Here is a 25,454-nt window from a genome sequence, read left to right as displayed (position 1 = left end):
AGCCAAGTGTAGGTAAGACTTTGGGTGCGTTCCATGCTGGGGCAAAATTCCTCTTCATCAGTAGACCTGTGAAACCTAGCATACAGATTATCTGCTTCCAAAGTACAATGGTGGAACAGGCACGAGGTAGATGTTCCCATTCCAAATGGGAAGAGTCATGGGTTAACAAGCAATCCACAACCCAACAGAGCAAATTTCATTAGATGTCAAAGCTCGAAAATAATCCAATTTTCTGGGACCGACTGGCCAATGGCCCCACCCTCTAGACTCTGGGTAATGGCCACATTCTCTGGATTCTGGGTGGAGGCCCCATGTCCCTGGATGTCAGCCCCACCTTCCTGGCCCACTGGGGTGGCACCCCTGCTCCCTCAGTCAGCTTTGGGCAGCTACATTCTCTTAGTCCATCTGAGTGGCAGTCTCACCCCCCTTGGCCCCACGTGGCTGTGTTCTTCTAGACCTTGGCATGGCTCCCTCAGCTTTGGGTGGCAGCCCCGTCCTCTTGCCCCACCTGACTGGCAACCCCACACTCCAGAATCAAGTTTTTGGAGATCTGTCTCTTTGAAACCCAGGAGCAGTTTTTCCATTTCCCTTTGAAATGGTGGTGGTGGTTTTACCCTTTGAAATGGAGGCAACCCTGCCCACTATGGTCTCTTCAACAGTTCTACAGGTCTTCCAGTTGTTCCTATGATTGTGTCTCCTTTTTCTTGGAGGACAACAGATGTTGCAGCCAAGCTGCTCCATTGGGCTGTTTCCTGCCTGTAGAATTCCAGGAAGTGGCAGCTTTTCTTAATTTTGTGCACTCTGTCCTTTCCTGCTGCAGTGGTTGAATGGCCCCATCAGTCACAGGCTCAATCTTTTAAAGAAAAGACTGAGTAGACCTGCCCTACGTGAGTGTTTGTCCAGGGCATGTTTCTTTAGTTTGTTTAATACAATTTTCTAAGTCTTTTAAGTTCTGGTTTCATTTTATACGGTTCGTTTTTAGCTCTTACTTTTTTCTCTCACATTTTACTGTAAGTGGCAAGGAGAAGCCACAAGGCCCCTTTAAGATCTTGCTTAGAAATCTCCTCAGTTCTTGATGAGTTACCAGTTGAAAAGAGACATTTGGGTGTATGTCTTATGTAAGAATTGTATAATAGTAAATGGTGTTGAATATTTTCATGTATTGATGATTAGACTGCTCTATTTATTATTTACATAGTACCTGTTTTTCTTAGCCAAGTCTTTGTTTAACATTTTATATACAGTAATGTTTTGGTTGTAAGTAACAGCCCTATGAGATTTTATTTATTTGACCCATCAACAACATTTGACATACTTAATAAATCTTATTTGTTTTTGAAATACTTGTCTTTGAGGACACCACATTTGCCTGATTTTTTCCCCCCTTTCTTTCTTTAGTTCTTCCTTGTTGTTTTCTTTTCTCTCTTTCTTTATTAAAAATATTTTTCTGGTTCCTTCTCATCTCCCCAACCTCTAAATGTTAGAGAGCCATAGGGTTCAGTCCTTGTTCCTCTTTTCTTCCTTTTCTACAACCCATTGTCTAGGTGATCTCATCTATTTTAATGGATTCAAATACTATCTATATGCTCATGACTTCCAAATTTATATTTCTAAACTGTATTTCTCCCCAGATTCCAGATACATTTTGTGATATACTTGAGAACCACTTACACGTGTAAAAGGTGTCAAAAGTTGAACATGTTCATCAATAAGCTCCTTGTATACCTTCCCAGATTGTTCCTCCTACATTCTTCTCATCTCAGTTAACGGCACCTTCATTCTTCCAATTTTCCCAGCTCATATCCTTTCTTTTTCTCACACCCCACATCCAGCCCATCATTGAATCTTGTTTGCTCAGAGTTTCATGTGTATGTGAAATTTGACTGCTTTTCACCACCTCTACTACCCTGTTTTTAAATATTTTTTTTACTACCCTGTTCTGGTCACCATTACTGCCCACCTAGATTTTAACAACATTCTCCTAACTGGTCTCTCTCTTTCTGCTCTTTATTTTATTTTATCTGTTTATTAGTATAAAACAATGCTTTACTCACACAGAGAAAAGACAGAGCAAGGTCAGCCTCGATAGTGGATGCTGGTCCCCCGTGGCCAGCGGGTCTCACTCTTCAGCCAATGTAGGGATGGTGGTCTGCACACACTACTCTTTAGTGCTGCGGTTAAAGAACTCCAGTCCCTCCTGACCAGTGACTTAAAGAAATGGGGTCATCCAGGTGCCATGTGACATGCGTGCATAAGTAGTTTCTGGGGGTGTTGACGTGCTCAGGGCAAGGCGTGAGGGATGTACTGAAGGCCACCAGCTACTGTGGGATGTGTTTTGGGTCAAGAAGCCCTGGGAAAGGGAGCCGGCCCACACACTCATCCCATCCAGGAAGCCACGCTGAGACACCTGGTCCTAAGCACAAGGCTCAATTGTGGGCCACAAGGAAAGCCAGCAGCAGACTGTACTTACACTGCCTCCTTCTCCAGTTTCTAATTTCCTCCCTCCCATCACCTGTCCCTTTGTTTTTCCATTCACTTTTGTTTAATTAAAATATTTTATTGTGTTTTCAGTGAAAATTTACACAGCAAATTAGGTTCCCGTTTAACAGTTTCTGCACGATTTGTTCAGCGACATTGGTTTGCTTCTGTTCGGTAGCTGTTTCTATAGCACCGATTACATAACACTGCAGTAATCCAGGCAAGAGAATATCAGCAAGGAAGATGGAGAGAACTTTAGCAGTGAGAACTGTATTTTTATGAAAATAACATGTACCTTCTATGTTTGTTGCCAGCCGTACCCTCCCCCCACGAGGTCTTTTTGTAAGCGCGCTGTCTTAGTCATCTAGTGCTGCTATATCAGAAATACCACAAGTGGATGGCGTTAACAAAGGGAAATTTATTTCTTCACAGTAAAGTAGGCTAAAAGTCCAAATTCAGGGCATCAGCTCCAGGGGAAGGCTTTCTCTCTCTCTTGGCGTCACGTTAATCTTCCCCTGGACTAGGATCTTCTCTGCACAGGGACGCCGGGGTCCAAAGGATGTTCCCTGCTTCCGGCACTGCTTTGTTGGTGATGTGAGGTCCCCATGTCTCTCTGCTCGCTTCTCTCTTTTCTAACTCTAAAGAGATTGGACTAAGACACTATGTAATCTTGTAGAGCTTGTCAACATAACTGCCACTAATCCATTTATAATCCATCTTATATCATAGTGATAGGATTTACAACACATAGAGAAATCACATCAGATGATGAAACGGTAGACAATCATCCAAGGGAATCATGACCTAGCCAAGTTGACAAGATATTTTTGGGGGGACACATTCAACCCATGACATGCCCTATGCTAATTTTTTACAACAACATGTTAAAAAAATTGGCTTGACGGTGCTTATGAAAATACCTTGTGGTGGGGAGGGCGAGGATGGCAAACAAACGGAGAAGGTGCGTATTATTTGTATAAAAATACAGTAGTCAGATGGAGAGAATTTTAGCAGTCAAGAAATCTAGCCATCATGGTGGAGAGAAGTGAACACAGAGGATATATTTTGGACTTAGTTAAGTTGCTTGGAAGTGACATGGGTGGGATGTGAGGGATGAAATAAAATGAGGAATTGTGGGTAACTCCTTGGCATGGATATGTTGGTATAAATTGGTAATCCTAGTCTTTGTTTAATGGTCTTATTCAGTTGACCATTTAATATACAACTTGAGTTTTTTGATAGCTATCATTAGCCCTTTCACTTGGGAAAAATCAAAATAAATCAAAAGAAATTCTTTACATTTGGTAGTTAAGAAAATATTGTGTGTGCTGAAGTAATTGATTTTTAAACTCCCGGTATAAAGAGTTGCATTTGAGTTGACTGAGCTTAAATATTTCCTAAATAGGCTTTTAAAAAAGATCACTGTTTCTAATGATTTGCCTTTTCTGTATGTATATTATGCTTCAATAAAAAGATTGAGAGAGAGATCGAGAGATGAGTGTTTGTCTTTGCAAACTTGTTGACCCTGTGAGAGCAGGGTTTGGCACTGCAAAAGTCCCCCGCCTCTGACTGTGTAGCCTGCCAGCAGGCACTCCCTGGTGTCAGACTTCCGTTACCGTTCGTAGTCTCTGGTTCCATTCTGTGGACCGATGGAGTTATTAAGGGGAAGCCAGGAAATCTAGCCTTAAGAGGATTTGGAAGCAACTTTTGGATATGTCTCTTGTCCTGAACTCAGTGTCAGTGTATCCTGCCCAGCAGTATTGAAACTGCTTACGTTTGTGTAGTGTTTGTGTGCTGGCTGGTTGGCTGTTGGCTTCAATCCATGTGTGCCACTGCCCTGCTGCTAAGATGAATGTAGAAGGCCTCTGGCCCAAGCCTATTCTTAGCACTTTTGCATGGAATTATTATTATTTTTTTTAATTATTTGTGGAATTATGGGGACGGAAAGTAGGACTTAGGAACGTGGAAGCTGCTAAACATTTCAGGTTTATCATGTTTCTGACCCTTGGATATAACTGTGTACAGTTAATTAAAGAGAGCTCATTGGTATTACGTAAGATCCGAGAGGCAATAAAAAATGAATGGTAGTCACTAAGCACCAGCTCCGGTTAACTGCCAAATAAACTCCACTTCCTGTTTATTGCCAAGGTTATTTATCCAAGTAGATTAGAAGTCAGCAACAGAGGAAGTATATCTGAATTTCGGTACGTCATTTAATTGCCTTGTGGATGTAATAAAGAAATATGACCTGGATTATGGTGTAAAACTAGTGAGTGCGTAACTAATTAAGTGACAACATCCAGGTGTTGTTGATTGCAAAATGAGTCTGACCTGTCACCATGTGATACCTCCCCCTCATGTTGTTGTTGTTAGGTGTCATTGAGTGAAGAGAAATGACAGCTCTTTCTGAACTTTGCCGGGGAGTGGGGTGGGGGTCTAATTTCCTGTCTTGGCACACTTTAAAGTTTTACAATAATTTAGCAAAACATTGTTTTTAAAAAATTAGTTTTTAGTGCTCTACCCTAAACTATAAATGTACGGAATGTCTTTTATAATTCAAGAAACAATACTATTATCCTGCTAACTGAAGTTTTTTTTTTTTTCTTTTTGTTAATGTACTTTATATGAAGGTTTACAAATTAGTTTCTCATTAAACAATTAATACACATATTATTTTTGTGACATTGGTTGTCAACCCCATGACATGTCAACACTCTCCCCCTCTCGACCTTGGGTTCCTTGTTACCAGCTTTCCTATACCCTCCTGCCTTCTTATCCTTGCCTCTGAGTTGGTATGCCCATTTGGTCTTGTTTTGTTTTATGGACCTGTCTAATCTTTGGTGAACCTCAGGAGTGACTTCAGTACTGAGTTAAAAGGGTGTCCAGGGCCCATACTCTTGGGGTTTCTCCAGTCTCTGTTAGACTAGTAAGTTTGGGTGTTTTTGTGTGTGTGTGAGTTAGAATTTTGTTCTACATTTTTCTCCAGCTCTGTCTGGGACCCTTTGTTGTGATCCCTGTCAGAGCAGTTGGTGGTGGTAGCCAGGCACCATCTAGTTGTACTGGACTCACTCTGGTGGAGGCTTTGGTAGTTGTGGTTCATTAGTCCTTTGGACTCATCTTTTCCTTGTATCTTTGGTTTTCTTCATTCTCCTTTGCTCCAGATGGGGTAGGACCAATGGAGTATTTTAGATGGCCTCTCACAAGCTTTTAAGACCCCAGATGCTACCCACCAAAGTGGGATGTAGAACAATTTCTTTATAAACTATGTTATGCCAGTTGAGCTAGATGTCCCTCAAGATCATGGTCCCTAGCCCTCAGTGCAGTAAACTCAGTCCCTCGGGGAGTTTGGATGTGTCTGTGAAGCTTCCAAGATCTTGCCTTGGTCAAGTTGTGCTGACTTTCCGAGAATTGTGTGCTGTCTTACCCTTTACCAAAGTTACCACTTATCTATTTCTAACTGAAGATGTGATGGAAACTAAACAGCTTTATTTAATATTGAATATACCATGGACTGCCAAAAGAATGAACAAATCTGTCTTAGAAGAAGTACAACCAGAATGCTCCTTAGAAGCAAGGATGGTGAGACTACATCTTACATATTTGTTGTCAGTAGGGATCAGTCCCAGGAGAAGGACATCATGCTTGGCAAAGTACAGGATCAGCAGAAAAGAGGAAGACCCTCAATGAGGTGGATTGACACAGTGGCTGCAACAGTGACCTCAAGCATAACAACAATTGTTAAGGATGGTGCAGGACCGGGCAGTGTTTCGTTCTGTTGTGCCATAGGGTCGCTATGGGTCGGAGCCAACTCGACGGCACCTAACAACAACAACAAAATAACTTTATCAGTCAATTAAAAAAATCTATCAAAATAATGGTGCTAATAATGCTAATAAAACTCCTGGATGAACTACTTAATATTATAGTTGTCTTTGGTGACTGTTCTTTGGATAATGAGATGTAGTCAGATTATTTAACTTAGTCATTTGTGATAAATCCTGATTCTGTTGTTATATGGACATTTGCTTGATGAATACTTTGTTTCAGTTATTTAAGCTCATTTTTATTTTGAGGGTGCTGGCCCTGGTGACTCAGTGGTTAAGTGTCTGGCCGCTAACCAAAAGATCGGCAGCTCGAATCCACCAGCTGCTCCTTGGAAACCCTATGGGGCAGTTCTATTCTGTCCAGGGTTGCTGTGAGTCAGAATCGACTCGATGGCAGTGGGTTTGATTTGGGCTTTGGTTTGGTACACTAATAACTGGCAGTTTTGCCTCCAACTGCTTTTATCTAATTGATCTTTCTTGCCAGTAGCACCGTGTTTGCCAGAAGGTAGAAGTTGGCTTCACCATCCAATTTATGAGATAAGTGGAAAGATACGGTTCACTCTTCAAAGGCGTGTATTAGAGCTCTTAGCTACCACTGGTCCCTCTACAATGATTTAGAACATTGTTATAGATGAAGGATTCATGTGAGGTATTGCTGGACTTCCACTTTACCTAAGAATAGAAATGCTAATAATATTATGATATCATAGAATGTTCTTGCTATTTTTTTAGCTGCTTACCCAAATCTGCTGCTTATATATTTTGGGCACAGCTGACAGTTGGCACCAAGGCTATGAGCCAAAGAGAATACAACAGAATATGTGTATTCATAAAGTTCACAGATTTAAAAAAAAAGTTTAACTTTACTAAATCCTTTATATTTTGAAGCTTTTTTAAAAATCTCCATTAAAAAAAATTATGGCATTTTTGTTTTATCTATATCCCCCTACCCTGGGGTTATTTTACTAAATCCTTTATATTTTGAAGCTTTTTTTAAAAATCTCCATTAAAAAAAATTATGGCATTTTTGTTTTATCTATATCCCCCTACCCTGGGGTTATTTTGAATCAAATTTAAAAAATAATCTATAAAACTCCACGTATATAACCATAATACCATTAATCACATCTGAAAGTATTTAACAATAAAAAAAAAAAACCAAACCCAGTGCCATCGAGTCGATTCCGACTCAGAGCGACCCTACGGTACAGAGTACAACTGCCCCATAGAGTTACCAAGGAGCGCCTGGCGGATTTGAACTGCTGACCCTTTGGTTAGCAGCTGTAGCACTTAACCACTACATCACCAGCGTTTCCATGTATTTAACAATAGTATCTTTCGAACAAAAAATTTCATTGTTTTTGGTGAAAGTTTACACAGCAAATCACGTTCCCATTTGACAATTTCTACACAAATTGTTCAGTGACATTAGTTGCATTTTTTTTACCATGTGTCAACATTCTCCTTAATTGAGTTCTCGTGGTTCTGTTTCTAGTTTCCCTGCCCCTTTATCTTCTCATCTTTGTTTTAGAGTTAATTGTTAACCTTTTGTTCTCATATAGAGGATTTTTTAATGGAGCACTGTACTCAAGGATAGTACCCTTTTGTTTTGTGTGCCAATCTGTTACCTCTCTAAATAGTGACCTCAGAGGATAGTTTCAGTTCAAGGCTTAGAGTGACTCAGGCTGATGGTCTCAGGGAGTCCTCCAGTCTCAACTTGTCCAGTAATCTGGATTTTTTAAGAATTTGAGTTCTGTTGCATGTTTTTTTTCTGACTCTTACCAGAGTTGATCTATTGTGGCCCTGATCAGAACCGTCAGTGGTGGTAGCCAGGTACCATCTAGTTCTTCTGGCCTCAAGGTAGATGAGGCCAATGTATGTGCAGATTATTAGCCCTGTAGACTAGTTTCTTCTCTGAGACTTTGGTTTCCTTCTTCCCGTTTTGCTGCTAATTAGTAGAGACCAATAGTTGTATCTTAGATGACTGCTCGCAGCTTTTAAGACCCCAGACAGTACTCACCTCACTAGGATGCACTTTGTGATGCTAGTTGACTAAGTTGTCCCATGAGATGAAGCCTTCAAACCCAGAAAAACATTCTCACAAGGTGTTTGGTTATGTCTAAGAAGTACCTGTAATTGTGTCCTCCATGAATATTTATGCATGCGCACACATATCTTATACATATAGATACATACGTGTACATCTTACCTACTTGAAGACATATGTGCCTATACACATACATATGTGATCTTTCACTCACTGTCTGGTTATTGCTGGTGTTGTTGCCAAATTATGTATGTCATATTCTTTAGCACAAGCATCCGTATTTCTTGTGTGCTTCTTAATGGCATCGTTTACTTTGGTCAAACTGTGCTCATTGTCCCACAGTCTTTGCTACCTATCCCATCACCAACAATATCAAGTGTCTACAGTCTAGAGAGTGATCCCCCTACTTCCCCACCATCCCTGGCAACCACCAGTGAACATTGGTCTTTGTATATATATCTATTCTTTTCTTCTTATAAAACTGGGATCTTACAGTATTCTTATGCAATTGACTTACTTCACTTAGCATTATGTCCTCCAGATGCATCTATGTTATGTTTCACGGGCTCATCATTGTTCTTTTTGGTTGTGTAGTATTCCATCATATGTATACACCACGTTTTGCTTATCCATTCATTCACTGAAGGGCATTTGAGACTATTTTTTTTTTTTTTGCTATCGTGAATAATACTGCAGTGAACATAGGTGTGGGTATGTCTGTTCATGTCACTTCTGTTAGGTCTCTAGGGCGTATACCTAGGAGTAGGATTGCTGGATCCCCCCCAAAAAAAAAAAAATTTTTTTTTTTTTAAGGTAGTCCTACTTCTAGTTTTTTGAGGAAGCAGCGTAGTATTTTCCATAGTGATTGTACCATTTTACAGCCCTACCAGCAATGGATAAGGGTTCCAGTCCTCCTACATCCTCTCCAACATTTGTTGATATCTGTGTTGTATTTTTTTTTTCATCAGTGCCATTTTAGCCAGGGTGAGATGGTATCTCATTATACTTTTGATTTACATCTCTCTTGGCTAATGACCTTGAGCATCTTTTCACGTGTTTGTTGACCACTTGAGTGTCCTCTTTGGTGAAGTGTCTGTTCATGTCCTTTGCCCATTTTTAATTGAGTTATCTTGTTGTTGCTCAGTTGTTGAAGTTTTTTATATATTTGAGAGATTAGACCTTATCGGATATGTCATTTCTGAAGATTTTTCCCAGTCTGTAGGTTATCTTTCTACTCTTTTAATAAAGTCTTTTGATGAGCATATGTTTAATTTTTATGAGGTCCCAATTATCTAATTTTAATTTGTCTTCTGCTATTTGTACATTTGTAGTTATGTTTATTAGCCTATTTTTAAAATAATAATAGTATCTTAATGTTATCAACTATCTGGTCATTACTAAAATTTCTCCAGTTATGTAATTTTTTTTTAAACAGTTGTTTTGTTCTAAAGCCCTCACAGTGCTTTTGGTTGGTATGATTCTTGTCTCCTTTGCTCCATAGATCCCTGTTATTTTCATCCTTTGCAGTTATTATTAGTTGAAGAAATTGGGTCGTTTGTCTGATGGAGCTCCCCCCTGTTCTGGATTTTGCTGACTGCATCCCCATGAAGTTCTTTAACATGTTTCTCTGACCCCATATTTCCTGTTAGATCTGGAGTAAGGGTTTCTCAACCGTGGCACTGTTGAGATTCTGTGCCAGATAATTCATTGTGGAGCCTGCCCTGTACGTTGTAGGGTGTTCAGCAGCACCCCTGGCTCCAGCCACTAGATGCCAGTAGTAACCCCCTCCTCCACGTGTGAGAACCCAAAAATGTCTTCAGATATTGCCAGATATTCCTGGAGGGCAAAATCACCCCCTGTTGAGAACTGCTAATCAGGCTTTCTCAGATTTCAGGTCTGGCTTCTTGGCAAGAATCCTCCATGTGTGGTGATGGTATTTTTCCACTTTCTGAGCACCAGTTTTTCTCTTTATGTCTTGTGACATATACGTATTTTCTTAACAAACTACTTAAATTACAATATTTCTTGAAGTTTTAGAAGCCTTAGTTTTAACATTTAACATTTTTTTCCGTATATTATATGGCAGTACCCAAAATACATTAGTCATTTTACCATTTATTTTGAGCTTTAGAAAGAACCAATGTGTTTTACAATTTAATAAAAATAAAATAAAATAATTTTTTTTTTTTTTATAAAAATATGTAGGTACAATGGACAAGGAGACCACATGTCCTCTTTTTTAAAGTTTTTGTTTATGGCCCTCAGATTTTGGATTTAGGTTTATAGTTTTTATGTGCAGACGATTGTCCTTGTATTAGTATTATTGTGACATTATGTGTTCATTAAATGGAATCACGAATGATTAATAAAAGGAAGAATGTCAACCAAGCATAACTTAGAAGTTTTGTGAAACTTTTAGTTCTCCTGGCTGTGTTGGCCATCACCTCACTACTCTTTTAACTTCCTTGGCAACTGACCTTGATCTCCTGACCACTAAACTGCCTTTCTTTCCATCTTTTATAGCTTGTGAACTTGCTTGCCTCAGTAGGAAAGTATCATATTTCCCTCGTTGCTTTACCTGCCTCTCGTCTTCATTTTCTGGTCAGGAACTCTGCTCGCTCTGTCCCTATACCTGCCAACCCCAGCTCAGATCGGGTCACCTTTGCTTTTGGAATCCGTCTTTCTTTATCTCCCTCTGTAAATCCTCACAGTGGTTAGACACAGTCGGCCTGGGGTCCAGAAAACCAGACTGTAACTGATACAGGACAAAGTACAATTAAATTCTAAGTAAATGCTACTGTGTTTAGTGAGTACTTTTTCTTTTTTAATCAGGTTTACCTGGGAACTCTCAAATACATTCATATTTGATCCTTCAAGTAACCTGACTCTGTTACTAAAGGTCATAGATTTTTTTTTCCATCCCAGTAATTGACTTGACTGAAGCATGTTAAGGACTATAAAACTCATTGGTAGCACACAAACAAGTTTCTTGTCCCTAAATGTGCTCCAACGCTGAATGCTGTTGGTAATAAAAAATTGATTAACTCATACCTGGTTTTTCATTTTACATTAAACTGAAGCCAGGGTATCACCTTTCACTGAACTCATCTTTTCTCTGGAGACGTGTTGCCATTTACTTTAAATTTTGTTTAATTGGTTATTTTAACGTTGCCATATTTACATTGAATTTTGTTTTGAGGACCTTCCCTTTGTGATTATTGGTGGCTTTTAAAATAAAAATGGGTTTTTGCATTCTCAGGAAGAGTAAGAATTTGATTTTTAGTGAATCACGAAGAAAAACCTTGTGTGGCGGGGTGCCAGTGACGTTGCCTCAGATTATCTGTGTCTGATGCAGACAGAAACTGAGTTGCTTTAGCTTCCTTTTCATTTGCTTTGAAAGCATCTTCTATTGCATTGACTACAACACTGAGCCGATGGCTGCTTCTCTGAAAGTCTTTTCCGCTACGTTGGCCTTTATACTCTTCAGGCACTTTAGTTTCTGTAACACAATCTAGCACTTACGTTTCCCTTTGCAATTCACCAGTTTTACTCTGTAAGGTTTATTTCCCTAAAAACAAAAAAAAAAACGTTGCTGTCAGAGTTGATTCCGACTCATAGGGACCCTATAGGACGGAGTAGATCCACCCCGTAGGGTTTCCAAGAAGTGGCTGGTGGTTTCGAACTGCCGACCTTTTGGTTAGCAGCTGAACGCTTAACCACTATTCCGCCACGGTTCTCTAGTTAAATTTAAAACTTCTTTAGTACAGGAACTGTGTGTTATATCTTACACTAAACATACAGAAAATAGTGTGCTTGTGATTAATTGTCACATAATTAAGGACTATCCAGAATGTTATGAATTTGTTCTTTGGAAGAATTACTGCAAAACCTGACTGTGCCAGAAACCACTGACGCATAGAAGTAAAAGTCAACCTTATATTTAGATTCTTGGGCCATTTAATGACTTCTCTAAATTTAGTTACTATTTCTCGTTAACTTAAAAAAAAAAAAAAAGACATGAATAGTTACAGGACCGGATTCTCTTCCCTGTTTCTTTGTAAACAAGTTCTTATATCTGTTATAAGGAGCCTAGTGTCATGGAGCAAAATCATGAAGCCTGGCTAAAATTGGAAATAAAGAGTTTTATTGAGGGAATGGAGACTGCCAGCACAAAGGAACATTGCAGTGGGGAGAAGTGGAGTCCCGGCAAATGAAACACATGAACTGAAGGGGGCCGTTGGGAACACAGGTGTTAGGGCTGGAGGAAGAAGTACAACACCAGGATGCTCTTGATAGGTTTACAGTGATTGAGGTCACTCAGAGGTAAGACGAAGCGTAATCTTTGGCATTGCTGGTTCCGTGAATACACTGAGTGGCTAAAAGACAAAATTGAAAGACGGGGTGAAGGGGAGGGCTTCATGTTGGTTACAAAGCAGGGACATGAGGCAGATTTTCAGGAGCAGTCTGTTACAAGTTACGTGTTCAAAGCTGTTCAAAGCGACAATCTCAGGAGGAGATTAGCAACAAAAAGTTTCCTTCAGGGGGCAAGTAAGTTCTAAGAGGTATTCGCATTCTTTAGCCTGGCCATAAAGAAACTTATTTCCTTAACAATAATAGGGGTTGGTTCCTAAGGCAACAAAGATAGGGTTTGGGGGGAAGGTTAATTGAGCTCTTAGAGTTAGTTCAGTCATCTTACCAATAGGTCAGATGTCTGTTTTGATTTTGTGCCTTATCACTGGCTATATCCTACCAGAGATAAACGGGGAAACCATAATTCTAGGATGATTTCTGATGATAGGATATGCTTTAATTATGCCTTTACTCACCCTTCTCCTTGGTTAATGAACAAAGGCAAGTGTGACTTTTTTTTTTGGAACAAAAATGTTGAATTAAGAAAGCTTTGGGAAGGAGGAACAGAAAAGTATTTTCTTTGCTTATGTCGAAGAGTAAAATCTCTGAATCTGTTGAAAATGAAAGCAAAGAGTTTTATTGAGGGTAATACCGTTGGAGAACTGGGGAAACACAGGGCAGAGAGGAGTCTACCTAGTGGTCCAGCGCTGAGGGAGAGGTGAACCTTTCCTATGGTAAATGGGAAGGGGTAGCCAGAGACCACCACCATGATAATCTCTTATCACCACTTTTCACCCCCAACCTCATTAGCTAAGAGAGTTAAAGTTTAACTACATTCTCAGGATTGTAGGGGCAGAGGCTTTGGTCAAGCTAAAGTCTGATTCAAAATGGAGTCTAGTTAACAATATGGAGTTTGATTCAAACTGGGGTTAGCTGTCCTGTTCCACCCAGGCACGTCCGTTTGGAGTATTCCTGCACACTGAAAAAGAAGTACCTTTAAAGTCTTCAGCCTATCACAACAAAAAAATACCAATCAAGTTTTTTTTTTGAAAACATAAAGCCTCAGAAATGAATGCTGCCCCAGAATCTAGAATATGGAAGCAGTAGATATATTATTTAGGTAGTGTTTCTTCTTTCTCTTGTATCACTGTAACTATTAGGACTGTTACTGGTGCTGTGACTGCCACCACCACCACCACGCTGCACAACAGCCCACTACAGGGTCGTTCCTGCTGGTACGTAGCAGTTCCTCATGATGCTGGATTCTGCAAATGGACCGCTTTGATTGTTCTTTGAAATGTGGTATTAGCACCTTGGTGGGCAGCTTCTAAGAATACTCACAGTGACTCCCACTGCCTGTTATTCAGACTGTTGTGTAATTCTCTCCTCTGGAACATGAGTTGCACCTGTTATTCAGACGGTTGTGTAATTGCCTCCCCGTGAACGTGAGTTGCATCTCTTGAATCACTTCTAGCAAGTAGAACAGGACAAAAGAGAAGGGACGTCACCTCTGAGATACTAGGTTACAAGGCTCTGGCTTTTCTCTAGCTGGCCCCTCTTGCTCTTTCAGTTGTTGCCTCTGATGGAAGCCAGCTGACGTGTGAGCTGACCTACAGAGACGCCGAGTGCCAAATCATTGAGGCAGGCCTCCAGCAAGGACCTGAGTCCTTCAGAGCACCAGTCCCCAAGAACTGATTTCTGCCAACAACCACGAGCTTGGATGTGGCCGCAGCCTTGGGAAGAACCCTGAACCAGAAGACCCAGCTAAATTTTGCCTAGATTTCTGACCCACAGAAACTGCCTTGTTTTAATTGTCTGGGTTTTGGGCTAATTTGTTTCACAGCAATAGATGAAAAATAAGAGTATTTTCCATTAAAAAAAAAAGTACCTTGTACAGTAGGAACTCAAATATTTGATTGTTTCAGTTGCCCTGCCCTCCAGCTAATACTAGTTGTTAAATCTGAATCCTTGGTTTTATTTTATTTATTTAAACAAGTAAAAAACACTTTTTTTTTTTTACTTTTCATTTTTAAATAATTTGAGGCTTATAAGGAAGTTATAAAAAAGTACAGAGAATTTCCATATACCGTTCGCCAAGTGTTAACGTTTTATATAACCACAGCACAATTATCTGGAATGGGAAATTAATATTGATGCAATGTATTATCTAATCTGAATAACAGGAGCCCTGGTAGAGCAGTGGTTAAGTACTCGGCTGCTAACTGAAAGGTTGGCGGTTCAAACTCAACCAATGGCTACATGGAAGAGAGACCTGACAATAAAGATTACAGCCAAGAAAATGCTAGGGACAGTTCCGCTTTGTCACATGGGGTCACTATGAGGCAGAATTGATTTCACAGCACCCTACAACAATAATAAATATACCTAATTAATAGACTTTATTCAGATTTTGTCATTGCCCCACCGGTGTCCTTTTTTCTGGTCCTGGTTGCATCTGGGATTATATGTTGCATTTAGTAGTGTGTCTTCTTAGTCTTTTAACCTGGAGCACCTCATCCTTCTTTGCCGTTCCTGACTTTGAATCCTAGGTTTCAGGCAGCGGATGTAATTAGGTAGCTCAGTATGGCTGGGGAGGAGACCCATAAAAGGGTGTGACTAACTTAACTACCTTGTCCTCTGCTCTTTGTGGTGAAACTGAAGTTAAAATGTGTCAAGAGAGACTATAAATTCAGAAATTCAGCCTGTTGGGGTAGAAACCTTGGGCTGGAGACAGGGTTTTCAATTTTGGCCTTTTTTGTTGTTGTTGTTGTTGTTGTTTCCGTTAACAGACACACTCAAATTATGTCAGGGAGTTGGGATTTGTTATAGGGGAACTGAGCTGGGTGTGGCAGCTGAAATTGCTCCTGGTGAGTCCCGAGATCACTGCGGGTCTGAGCCTCTCTTTGACTCTCCCTTTGTCCGCTTTCTTCACGGTCACTTCCAGCTCCTGGCACACTTCTGTTCTCTCCCTTTGACTGGCTGCTCTTTCTTGCTCCATCATAGCAGCCTGTGTGCAAACGTTTATTCTCATGAGTTCTCCAGCCCCTCTCCACATGACTTTAGTTTCACCTCTCGCTGGTAATTAAACTGTTTTTCAGTACTTCCTAAGTGTTTCCAAATGTCCAGGACTGAACTCATCACTTTGTAATCAGGCCGTCCATCTCTGCCTTGCCCGGGAAGTTGTTACAGGATAAAATCAATGGCAGCTCCAAAAACGGCCAGCCGCCATGTCCGTGCTTCATGGATCACTGGTAAAGTTTTTTTCCATGTACATAATATATAATACTTGGCTCTCTGAAAACCAGTTAGGCACTCTGATCCTGTGTTTTGAATGCTAGACTGTTTGTTCTTCAGTTCTGTCACACGCTAGACCAGAAAACCAGATAACACTGGAGGCCGCTTGCACATGAGGCCAAAATCACCTGCTTTATTTCATCATCATCTTTGTCCTCAAAAAAAACATTGTAATCTCACATGCTTCATTCTTTCAGTTTCTCCAGGGAAGCACGCAGTAAGCTTAGAATGTAGCTTCAATAAATGAAAATTTGTGTTGAACATCTTGCAGGCCTTAACTGCCGCAGCATGGACTTACCCAGCACAGGGCTTTGGGCAGAGTGGAATGGGTGTTCACCATGTGTTTGAAATAAATTGTGTTGTGTGTTTCTTACGCTGATAAATTAGAAAAAAAGGTGACATCTTATATTTAACGCTTTCTGTAAAATTTTTCCCAATATATCCCACCCACTCTTGTTTGTTTTTTTATAATTTTCATTGTGCTTTAAGTGAAAGTTTACAAGTCAAGTCAGTTTTTCACACAAAAACCCATATATACCTTGCTACACACTCCCAGTTACTCTTCCCCTAATGAGACAGCCCACTCTCTCCCTCCACGCTCTCTTTTCATGTCCATTTTGCCAGCTTCTCCACCCACTCTTAATACATACTACTTCTGTTAAAATTACGAAACTCAACTAAAAAATTGCTCAGTCTATTGAAATAAGTTATTGAGAACGAGCCGATGACGATCCTTAGTTCTCTGTGATGTTTAGAGAGAGCCAGAGTATGTAGTAACCTGTGGCTGTCAAGATAGGGTGGTTCCTTAGCATAAAAGTGTAGGAACTTTTCTTCTTGAGTAAACAAAGGTAAACGAATATGGAAGCTTTTCAGATTAGTCAACAAAGGTAAATTAAACCTGTTTGCTATGACTGCTTGGTAAAATGGGTATCCTTTCACAGTGTACAAATGATTTCATCTGAAGTTACATGGTATTTAATACTTTAAATCATGGTTTGGTATACATTTTTTTTATCAGGTCCACATAATAATATTGTGAAGTGCATAGGTGTTATAAATTGAATTGTGTCACCCAAGAATATGCATTGTAAATCCTAACCCCTATACTTTTGGTTAGGAGCTCTGGTGGTACAGTGGTCAAGCTCTTGGTTGCGAACCGAAAGCGGGCAGTTTGAACCCCCCAGCTAGTCCTTGGGAGGAAGATGTGGTAGTCTGCTTCCCTAAAGATTGCAGTCTTGGAAACCCTGTGGTTTCCAACCCTACTCTGTGGTGTAGGGTCGCCATGAGTCGGAATCTGCTCGGGGGTAACAGGCGTACCTGTGGTCATAATCCCATTGGGGAATGGGCCTTCTTTGTGTTGTTAATGAGGCACTATTAGTACAGGGCGTGTCTTAAATCTCTTTTGAGATATTAAAGAGCAGATTAAGCAGGTAGACAATGGAGAAAGATCCAGGGGACTTGAAGATCGCTGAGGAAGAGAAGCTGAAAGGAGAAAAGGACCTTCTCCTAAGCCGACAGAGGGAAAGCTTTCCTTAGAGACTGCGCCCTGAATTCAGACTTCTAGCCTCCTAGCTGTGAGAAGATAAATTTCTTTTTGTGAAAGGCATCCACTTGTGGTATTTCTCTTATGCCTAAAAAAAAAAAAAGACCCGTTGCCGTCGAGTCGATTCCAACTCATAGTGATCCAATAGGACAGAGTAGAACAGCCCCATAGGGTTTCCAAGGAGTGCCTGGTGGATTCGAACTGCCTACCTTTTGATTAGCAGCCAAGCTCTTAACCACTGCACCACCAGGGTTTCCTGTATTATACCAACACTAGAAAACTAAGATGGTGGGGCAGCTGTTACAATATCTTTTAAAAATATATATATATGTATTATATATAGAGAGAGAGAATTGTTTTAGGTGAAAGTTTACAGAGCGAATTAGTTTCCCATTCAACAAATTGTACACCCATTTTTCCAGGACTTTGCAATCCCCACACTGTGTCAGCACTCTCCCTATTTCTGCCCTAGTTTCCCCGTTGCCACTTGCCCCATTTCCTTTCCTCTGGATTTCTTTCCTCTTCCTGCCTTCTCATCTTTACAGTTGGACAAGGGTTACCCTCTTGGTTTCTTATAATTGTTCCACGGAGCACATTCTTTTCGGGTGTTATTGTTCATTCTGTAGGCCTGTTTATTGCTTGGAAACCCTGGTGGCGTAGTGGTTAAGAGTTACGGCTGCTAACTGAAAGGTTAGTGTTTCGAATCCAGCAGGCGCTCCTTGGAAACCCTATGGGGCAGTTCTGCTCTGTCCTGTAGGGTCACTCTGAGTCAGAATCGACCCGACGGCAATGGGTTTAGTTTTTATTTTATTTTTTTGTCTATTGCTTGGCTGGAACACGGTTTCCAGGAATGGCTGCAGTTCCAAGTTAGAGGAGTGTCTTAGGGCCATAGTCTTGGGGGTTCCTCCAGTCTCTGTAAGGCCAGTAAGTCTGGTCTTTTTTTTATGAATTTGATTTTTTGTTCTACATTTTTCTCCCACTCTGTCTAGGACCCTCTATTGTGATCCCAGTCAGAGAGATTAGCAGTGGTAGCCGGGCACCATCTAGTTCTTCTGGTCTTGGGGTTGTGTAGGCTGTGGTGCATGTGGTCCATTAGTTCTTTGGACTAATTGCTCCCTTGAGTATTTGGTTTTCTTCAGTCTCCTTTACTCCAGTGGGAAGACACCACTGGTTGTATCTTAGATCGCTGTTTGCAAGCTTTTAAGACCCCAAACACTACTCACTAAAGGAGGATGTAGAACGTTGTCTTTATGCGCTGTGTCATGCCAGCTGACGTAGATGTCCCCTGAGCCTATGGCCCTTAGCCTTAACGCCTAGGATCTTTGTCCTGGGAGGTGTTTGGTTGTGCATAAGAAGTTTCCATGACTGTGCCCCTCCTGTGTTCTATTGTCTATATTAGTATACATGCAACATCTATAAATATGTAAATAGAGATGTCCACGACCTAACTATATCTGCAGGTGGGGGCACTCCCTTAACGGCCTCCCAGGCCTCTTTAGCATACTTACCTGTTTATGTGGAGCCCTGGTGACGCAGTGGTTAAGAGCTATGGCTGCTAGTCAAAAGGCTGGCAGTTCAAATCCACCGACCACTCCTTGGAAACCCTGTGGAGCAGTTCTGTTCTGTCCTATAGGGTCACTATGAGTCAGAATCGTCTCAGTGGCAACGGGTTTGGTTTTGGTTTTTTGGTCTACCTGTGTATCCCTTCATAAATTATAGTTTGTTAATACTGTTGCTACAGGATTGTCTATGTCTGTGTTATAGTAATTGCTATAGTTGCCCTTTGTACTTGTGTTCCTTTCAGTGTCTTCCTTTGCCTTTGTCATATTGTGTTGATTTCCCCCATATAGTGTAATGGCCTTTCAGTATTATCATATGTCTTCTATCTACAGTCGGCCCTCCATATCCACAGGTTCGCATACGTGGATTCAGCCAACCACGGATTGAAAACTTTTGGAAAAAAAGAAGTTCCAAGGAGCAATATTTGAATTTGCCACGTGTTGAGCACTAGGCTGAATCCACGTGAATGAAATGATGTGTAGGCATACCCTGCTATAGCCCACTGCCATTTCACAGATCCTTAGTCTCTCTCCAGCACTTACTATTTGAGCTTTCAGCTCGCGTCTTGTTTGCTAACTAATTGTGTTGTATGCACCCTTTATTTCTTGAAGAAATGGCTCCTAAAAAGCAATCCTTCAAAGGCTAAGAGGAAGCATAAAGTGGTATATCTTGACGACAAAATAAAAATCTCAGATCTTTTGAAAAGGTCAGTAAGAACAAATTGAGCATTTGCACAATAAAGCAGAAAGAAGCTGAAATTCGTGGATGTATTAGTGCTGCCCCTACAATGGCAAAAAATGGTCTCTCTGTGTCTTAGTTATCTAGTGTTGCTATAACAGAAATACCACAAGTGGATGGTGTCTTAGTCACTTAGTGCTGCTCTAACAGAAATACCACAAGTGGATGGTGTCTTAGTCACTTAGTGCTGCTGTAGAGAAATACCGCAGTGGATGGTGTCTTAGTCATCCAGTGCTGCTATAACAGAAATACCACAAGTGGATGGTGTCTTAGTCACCTAGTGCTGCTGTAACAGAAATACCACAGTGGATGGTGTCTTAGTCATCCAGTGCTGCTATAACAGAAGCACCACAAGTGGATGGTGTCTTAGTCACCCAGTGCTGCTATAACAGAAATACCACAAGTGGATGGTGTCTTAGTCACCTAGTGCTGCTGTAACAGAAATACCACAGTGGATGGTGTCTTAGTCATCCAGTGCTGCTATAACAGAAGCACCACAAGTGGATGGTGTCTTAGTCACCTAGTGCTGCTGTAACAGAAATAGCACAAGTGGATGGTGTCTTAGTCACCTAGTGCTGCTATAACAGAAATACCACAGTGGATGGTGTCTCAGTCACCTAGTGCTGCTGTAACAGAAATACCACAAGTGGATGGTGTCTTAGTCACCTAGTGCTGCTATAACAGAAATACCACAAGTGGATGGTGTCTTAGTCACCTAGTGCTGCTGTAACAGAAATACCACAGTGGATGGTGTCTTAGTCATCCAGTGCTGCTATAACAGAAGCACCACAAGTGGATGGTGTCTTAGTCACCCAGTGCTGCTATAACAGAAATACCACAGTGGATGGTGTCTTAGTCATCCAGTGCTGCTATAACAGAAATACCACAAGTGGATGGTGTCTTAGTCACCTAGTGCTGCTGTAACAGAAATACCACAGTGGATGGTGTCTTAGTCACCTAGTGCTGCTATAACAGAAATACCACAGTGGATGGTGTCTCAGTCACCTAGTGCTGCTATAACAGAAGCACCACAAGTGGATGGTGTCTTAGTCACCTAGTGCTGCTGTAACAGAAATACCACAAGTGGATGGTGTCTTGGTCAACTAGTGCTGCTGTAACAGAAATACCACAAGCAGATGGTGTCTTGGTCAACTAGTGCTGCTGTAACAGAAATACCACAAGCAGATGGTGTCTTGGTCAACTAGTGCTGCTGTAACAGAAATACCACAAGCAGATGGTGTCTTGGTCAACTAGTGCTGCTGTAACAGAAATACCACAACCAGATGGTGTCTTTGTCACCTAGTGCTGCTGTAACAGAAATACCACAGTGGATGGTGTCTTACTCACCTAGTGCTGCTGTAGCAGAAATACCACAAGTGGATGGTGTCTTAGTCACCTAGTGCTGCTATAACAGAAATACCACAGGTGGGTGGTGTCTTAGTCACCTAGTGCTGCTATAACAGAAACACCACAAGTGGATGGTGTCTTAGTCACCTAGTGCTGCTGTAACAGAAATAGCACAAGTGGATGGTGTCTTAGTCACCTAGTGCTGCTGTAGCAGAAATACCACAAGTGGATGGTGTCTTAGTCACCTAGTGCTGCTATAACAGAAATACCACAGGTGGGTGGTGTCTTAGTCACCTAGTGCTGCTGTAACAGAAATAGCACAAGTGGATGGTGTCTTAGTCACCTAGTGCTGCTATAACAGAAATACCACAGTGGATGGTGTCTCAGTCACCTAGTGCTGCTGTAACAGAAATACCACAAGTGGATGGTGTCTTAGTCACCTAGTGCTGCTATAACAGAAATACCACAAGTGGATGGTGTCTTAGTCACCTAGTGCTGCTGTAACAGAAATACCACAGTGGATGGTGTCTTAGTCATCCAGTGCTGCTATAACAGAAGCACCACAAGTGGATGGTGTCTTAGTCACCCAGTGCTGCTATAACAGAAATACCACAGTGGATGGTGTCTTAGTCATCTAGTGCTGCTATAACAAATACCGTAAGAGAAATTTATTCTCTCACAGTCCAGGAGGCTAGAAGTCTGAATTCAGGGTGCCAGCTCCAGGGGAAGGCTTTCTCTCTCTGTCGGTTCTGGCAGAAGGTCCCTGTCATCAATCTTCCCCTGTTCTAGGAGCTTGTCAGCAAAGAGACCCAGGTCCAAAGGATGTGATCCACTGCCAGCGCTTCTTTCTTGGTGGTAGGAGATCCGTTTCCTCTCTGCTCCATTCTCTCTTTTTACATTTCAAAAGAGATTGACTCAAGATACAACCTAATCCAGTTGAGTCCTGCCTCATTAACATAACTGTCTCTAATCCTGCCTCATTAACATCACAGAGGTTTGTATTTACAACGCAGAGGATAATCATATCAGATCACAAAATGGTGGACAATCACAATACTGGGAATCATGCCCTAGCCAAATGGATACTCATTTTGGGGGGACATAATTCAGTCCGTAGCACTCTGGCTCATGATGAAGTGCTTGCAAAGGCTGAGAAAGCAGTAAGTGTTAAGTGTGAACATTAACAACTATTTACATAACATTTACATTCTATTAGGTATATGAAGAACTTGAGCATCCACATATTTTGGTATCCACTGGGCGGGGGCGGAGGGCCTGGACCCAATTTCCTGCAGTTTCAGAGGGGCGATTCTATTTACTGACTTCCCTTCCCTCCCCTCTGTTGTGGACTGAAGTGTGTTTAGTAGTAAGAAAGGACTAGAACTGACATGGTGCCTCTTGAGCTAGTCCAAAGTTCTTCGCAGCACTTACGTGGTTTGAACTTTGACATCAGCTCTGATTTTCCTGAAGCTTTTTGTAGATGTTTGGTGGTTTTTCCTATCAGTCAGCTCCACCCTACTTTTCTTAGGAATTTAAGGTTTATTTTCAAAGATAAATTAAGTTCGAGGCTTGAATTCTATGTGGCACCTGGGATTCATAAACCTGGCCTGCTGGTTGATTACTGCTCAAGCCCTGGAAAGTCGGTGGTATTTAAAAATATAATTTTTTGGTACAACCACCTTGGAAATTGATTCGGTGCTTCTTAAAAAGCTAGAAATAGAATTACCATAAGATTCAGCAATCCTGCTCCTTGGAATATATCCTAGAGAAATAAGAGCCTTTACACGAATAGATATATTCACACCCATGTTCATTGCAGCACTGTGTACAATAGCAAAAAGATGGAAGCAACCAAGGTGCCCATCAGCTGATGAATGGATAAATAAATTATGGTATACTCACATAATGGAATACTACTCATTGATAATGAACAACGATGAATCCGTGAAACATTTCATAACATGGAGGAACCTGGAAGGCATTATGCTAAGTGAAATTAGTCAGTGGCTAAAAGACAATTATTGTATGAGACCACTATTATAAGAATTCAAGAAATAGTTTAAACAAAGAAGAAAATATTCTTTGATGGTTACAAGAGTGGGGGAGGGAGGAAGAGGGGTATTTACTAATTAGATAGTAGACAACAACTATTTTAGGTGAAGCTAAAGACAGCACACAATACAGGAGAGGCCAGCACAACTGGACTAAACCAAAAGCAAAAAAGTTTTCTGAATAAACCAAACACTTCGAAGGCCAGCGTAGCAGGGGCGGGGGTTTGGGGACCATGGTTTCAGGGGACATCTAGGTCAATTGACATAATGAAGTCTATTAAGAAAACATTCTGCATCCCACTTTGGAGAGTGGTATCTGGGGCCTTGAACACTAGTAAGTGTCCATCTCAGATGCATCAATTGGTCTCAACCCATCTGGAGCAAAGGAGAATGAAGAACAGCAAAAACACAAGGTAATTATGAGCCCAAGAAACAGAAAGGGCAACATAAACCAGAGACTGCATCAGTCTGAGACCAGAAGAACTAGATGGTGCCCAGCTACAACTGATGACTGCCCTGACAGGGAACACAACAGAGAACCTCTGAGGGAGCAGGAGAGCAGTGGGATGCAGACCTCAAATTCTCATAAAAAGACCAGACTTAACGGTCTGACTGAGACTAGAAGGACCCTGGAGATCGTGGTCCCCAGACCCTCTGTTGGCCCAAGACAGGAACCATTCCCAAAGCCAACCTTTCAGACAGGGATTGGACTAGACTATGGGATAAAAATGACACTGGTGAGGAATGAGCTTCTTGGCTTGAGTAGGCACATGAGACTATGTAGGCAGCTCCTGTCTGGAGGGGGGAGGAGAGGGCAGAGGGGGTCAGAAGCTGGCTGAATGGACACAAAAATATAGGGTGGAGAGGAGTGTGCTTTCTTAGTAGAGGGAGGGCAACTAGGAGTATATAGCAAGGTGTATATAAATTTTTGTATGAGAGACTGACTTGATTTGTAAGCTTTCACTTAAAGCACAATAAAAATTAAAATATAATTTTTATTTTATGATGTTGGAGAGGTGGAGAGACCGGAACACTTATACACTGCTGATATAAAATGGTACAACCACTTTGGAAATCGATTTGGCACTTCCTTAAAAAGCTAGAAATAGAACTACCATATGATCCAGGAGTGCCACTCTTTGGAATATATCCTAATATATTCATAATAAGAGCCATCACACGAGTAGATATACGCACACCCATGTTCACTGCAGCACTGTTCACAATAGTAAAAAGATGGAAACAACCTAGGTGCCCATCAACAGACGAATGGATAAACAAATTATGGTATATTCACACAATGGAATACTACACAACAATGAAGAACAAGGATGATCCTGCATGAGACAGCTCATAACATGGATGAATCTGGAAGTCATTATACTAAGTGAAATTATTCACAAAAGGACAAATATTATGTGAGACCACTATTATAAGAACTCAAAAGGTTTACCCACAAAAGAAAACATTCTTTGATGGTTATGAGCGTGGGGAGGGAGGGAGAGGGGAATTCACTAATTAGATTGTTGTTGTTAGGTGCCCTCGAGTCGATTCCAACTCATAGCGACCCTATGCAAAACAGAACGAAACACTGCCCTGTCCTGCTCCATCCTTAAAATCATTGTAATGCTTGAACTCATTGTTCCAGCCACTTTGTCATTCCACCTCCTTGAGGGTCTTCCTCTTTTCCGCTGACCCTGTACTTTGCCAAACATGATGTCCTTCTCCAGGGACTGATCCCTCCTGACAACATGTCCAAAGTATGTAAGACACAGTCTCTCCATCCTTGTTTCTAAGGAGCATCCTGGTTGTATTTCTTCTAAGACAGATTTGTTCCTTCTTTTGGCAGTCCATGGTGTATTCAATATTCTTTGGCAATACTGCGATTCAAAGGAGTCAATTCTTCTTCGGTCTTCCTTATTCATTGTCCACCTTTCACATGCATATGATGTGATTGAAAATACCATGGCTTGAGTCAGGCTCACCTTAGTCTTCAAGGTGACATCTTTGCTCTTCAACACTTTCAAGAGGTCCTTCAGAGCAGGTTTACCCACTGCAATGCATTGTTTGATTTATTGACTGCCGCTTCCATGGCTGTTGATTGTGGATCCAAGTAAAATGAAACCCTTGACAACTGCAGTCTTTTCTCCGTTTATCATGATGTTGCTCATTGGTCCAGTTGTGAAGATTTCTGTTTTCTTTATGTTGAGGTGCAATCCATA

The 25,454-nt window shown here is 41.1% G+C and overlaps 1 protein-coding gene and 1 long non-coding RNA gene across 2 annotated transcripts in view; one reads left to right on the top strand and one right to left on the bottom strand.

Annotated features, from left to right (window-relative positions):
- COMMD1 (copper metabolism domain containing 1) overlaps nucleotides 1–25,454 on the top strand; it is a 114,361-nt gene that overhangs the window by 47,283 nt on the left and 41,624 nt on the right. The window lies entirely within an intron of this gene.
- LOC126068128 (uncharacterized) lies at nucleotides 20,426–20,922 on the bottom strand. The gene is made up of 3 exons (XR_007515563.1): nucleotides 20,840–20,922; nucleotides 20,744–20,791; nucleotides 20,426–20,500 (listed from the first exon to the last, which is right to left on the bottom strand). It is a non-coding gene; the product is annotated as an uncharacterized LOC126068128 (long non-coding RNA).

Source organism: Elephas maximus, chromosome 26 (assembly GCF_024166365.1).
Source record: "Elephas maximus indicus isolate mEleMax1 chromosome 26, mEleMax1 primary haplotype, whole genome shotgun sequence".
NCBI classification, from domain to species: Eukaryota; Metazoa; Chordata; class Mammalia; order Proboscidea; family Elephantidae; genus Elephas; species Elephas maximus.
Note: the sequence above shows the minus strand (reverse complement) of the source record. Positions and strands in the feature narration are given on the sequence as shown.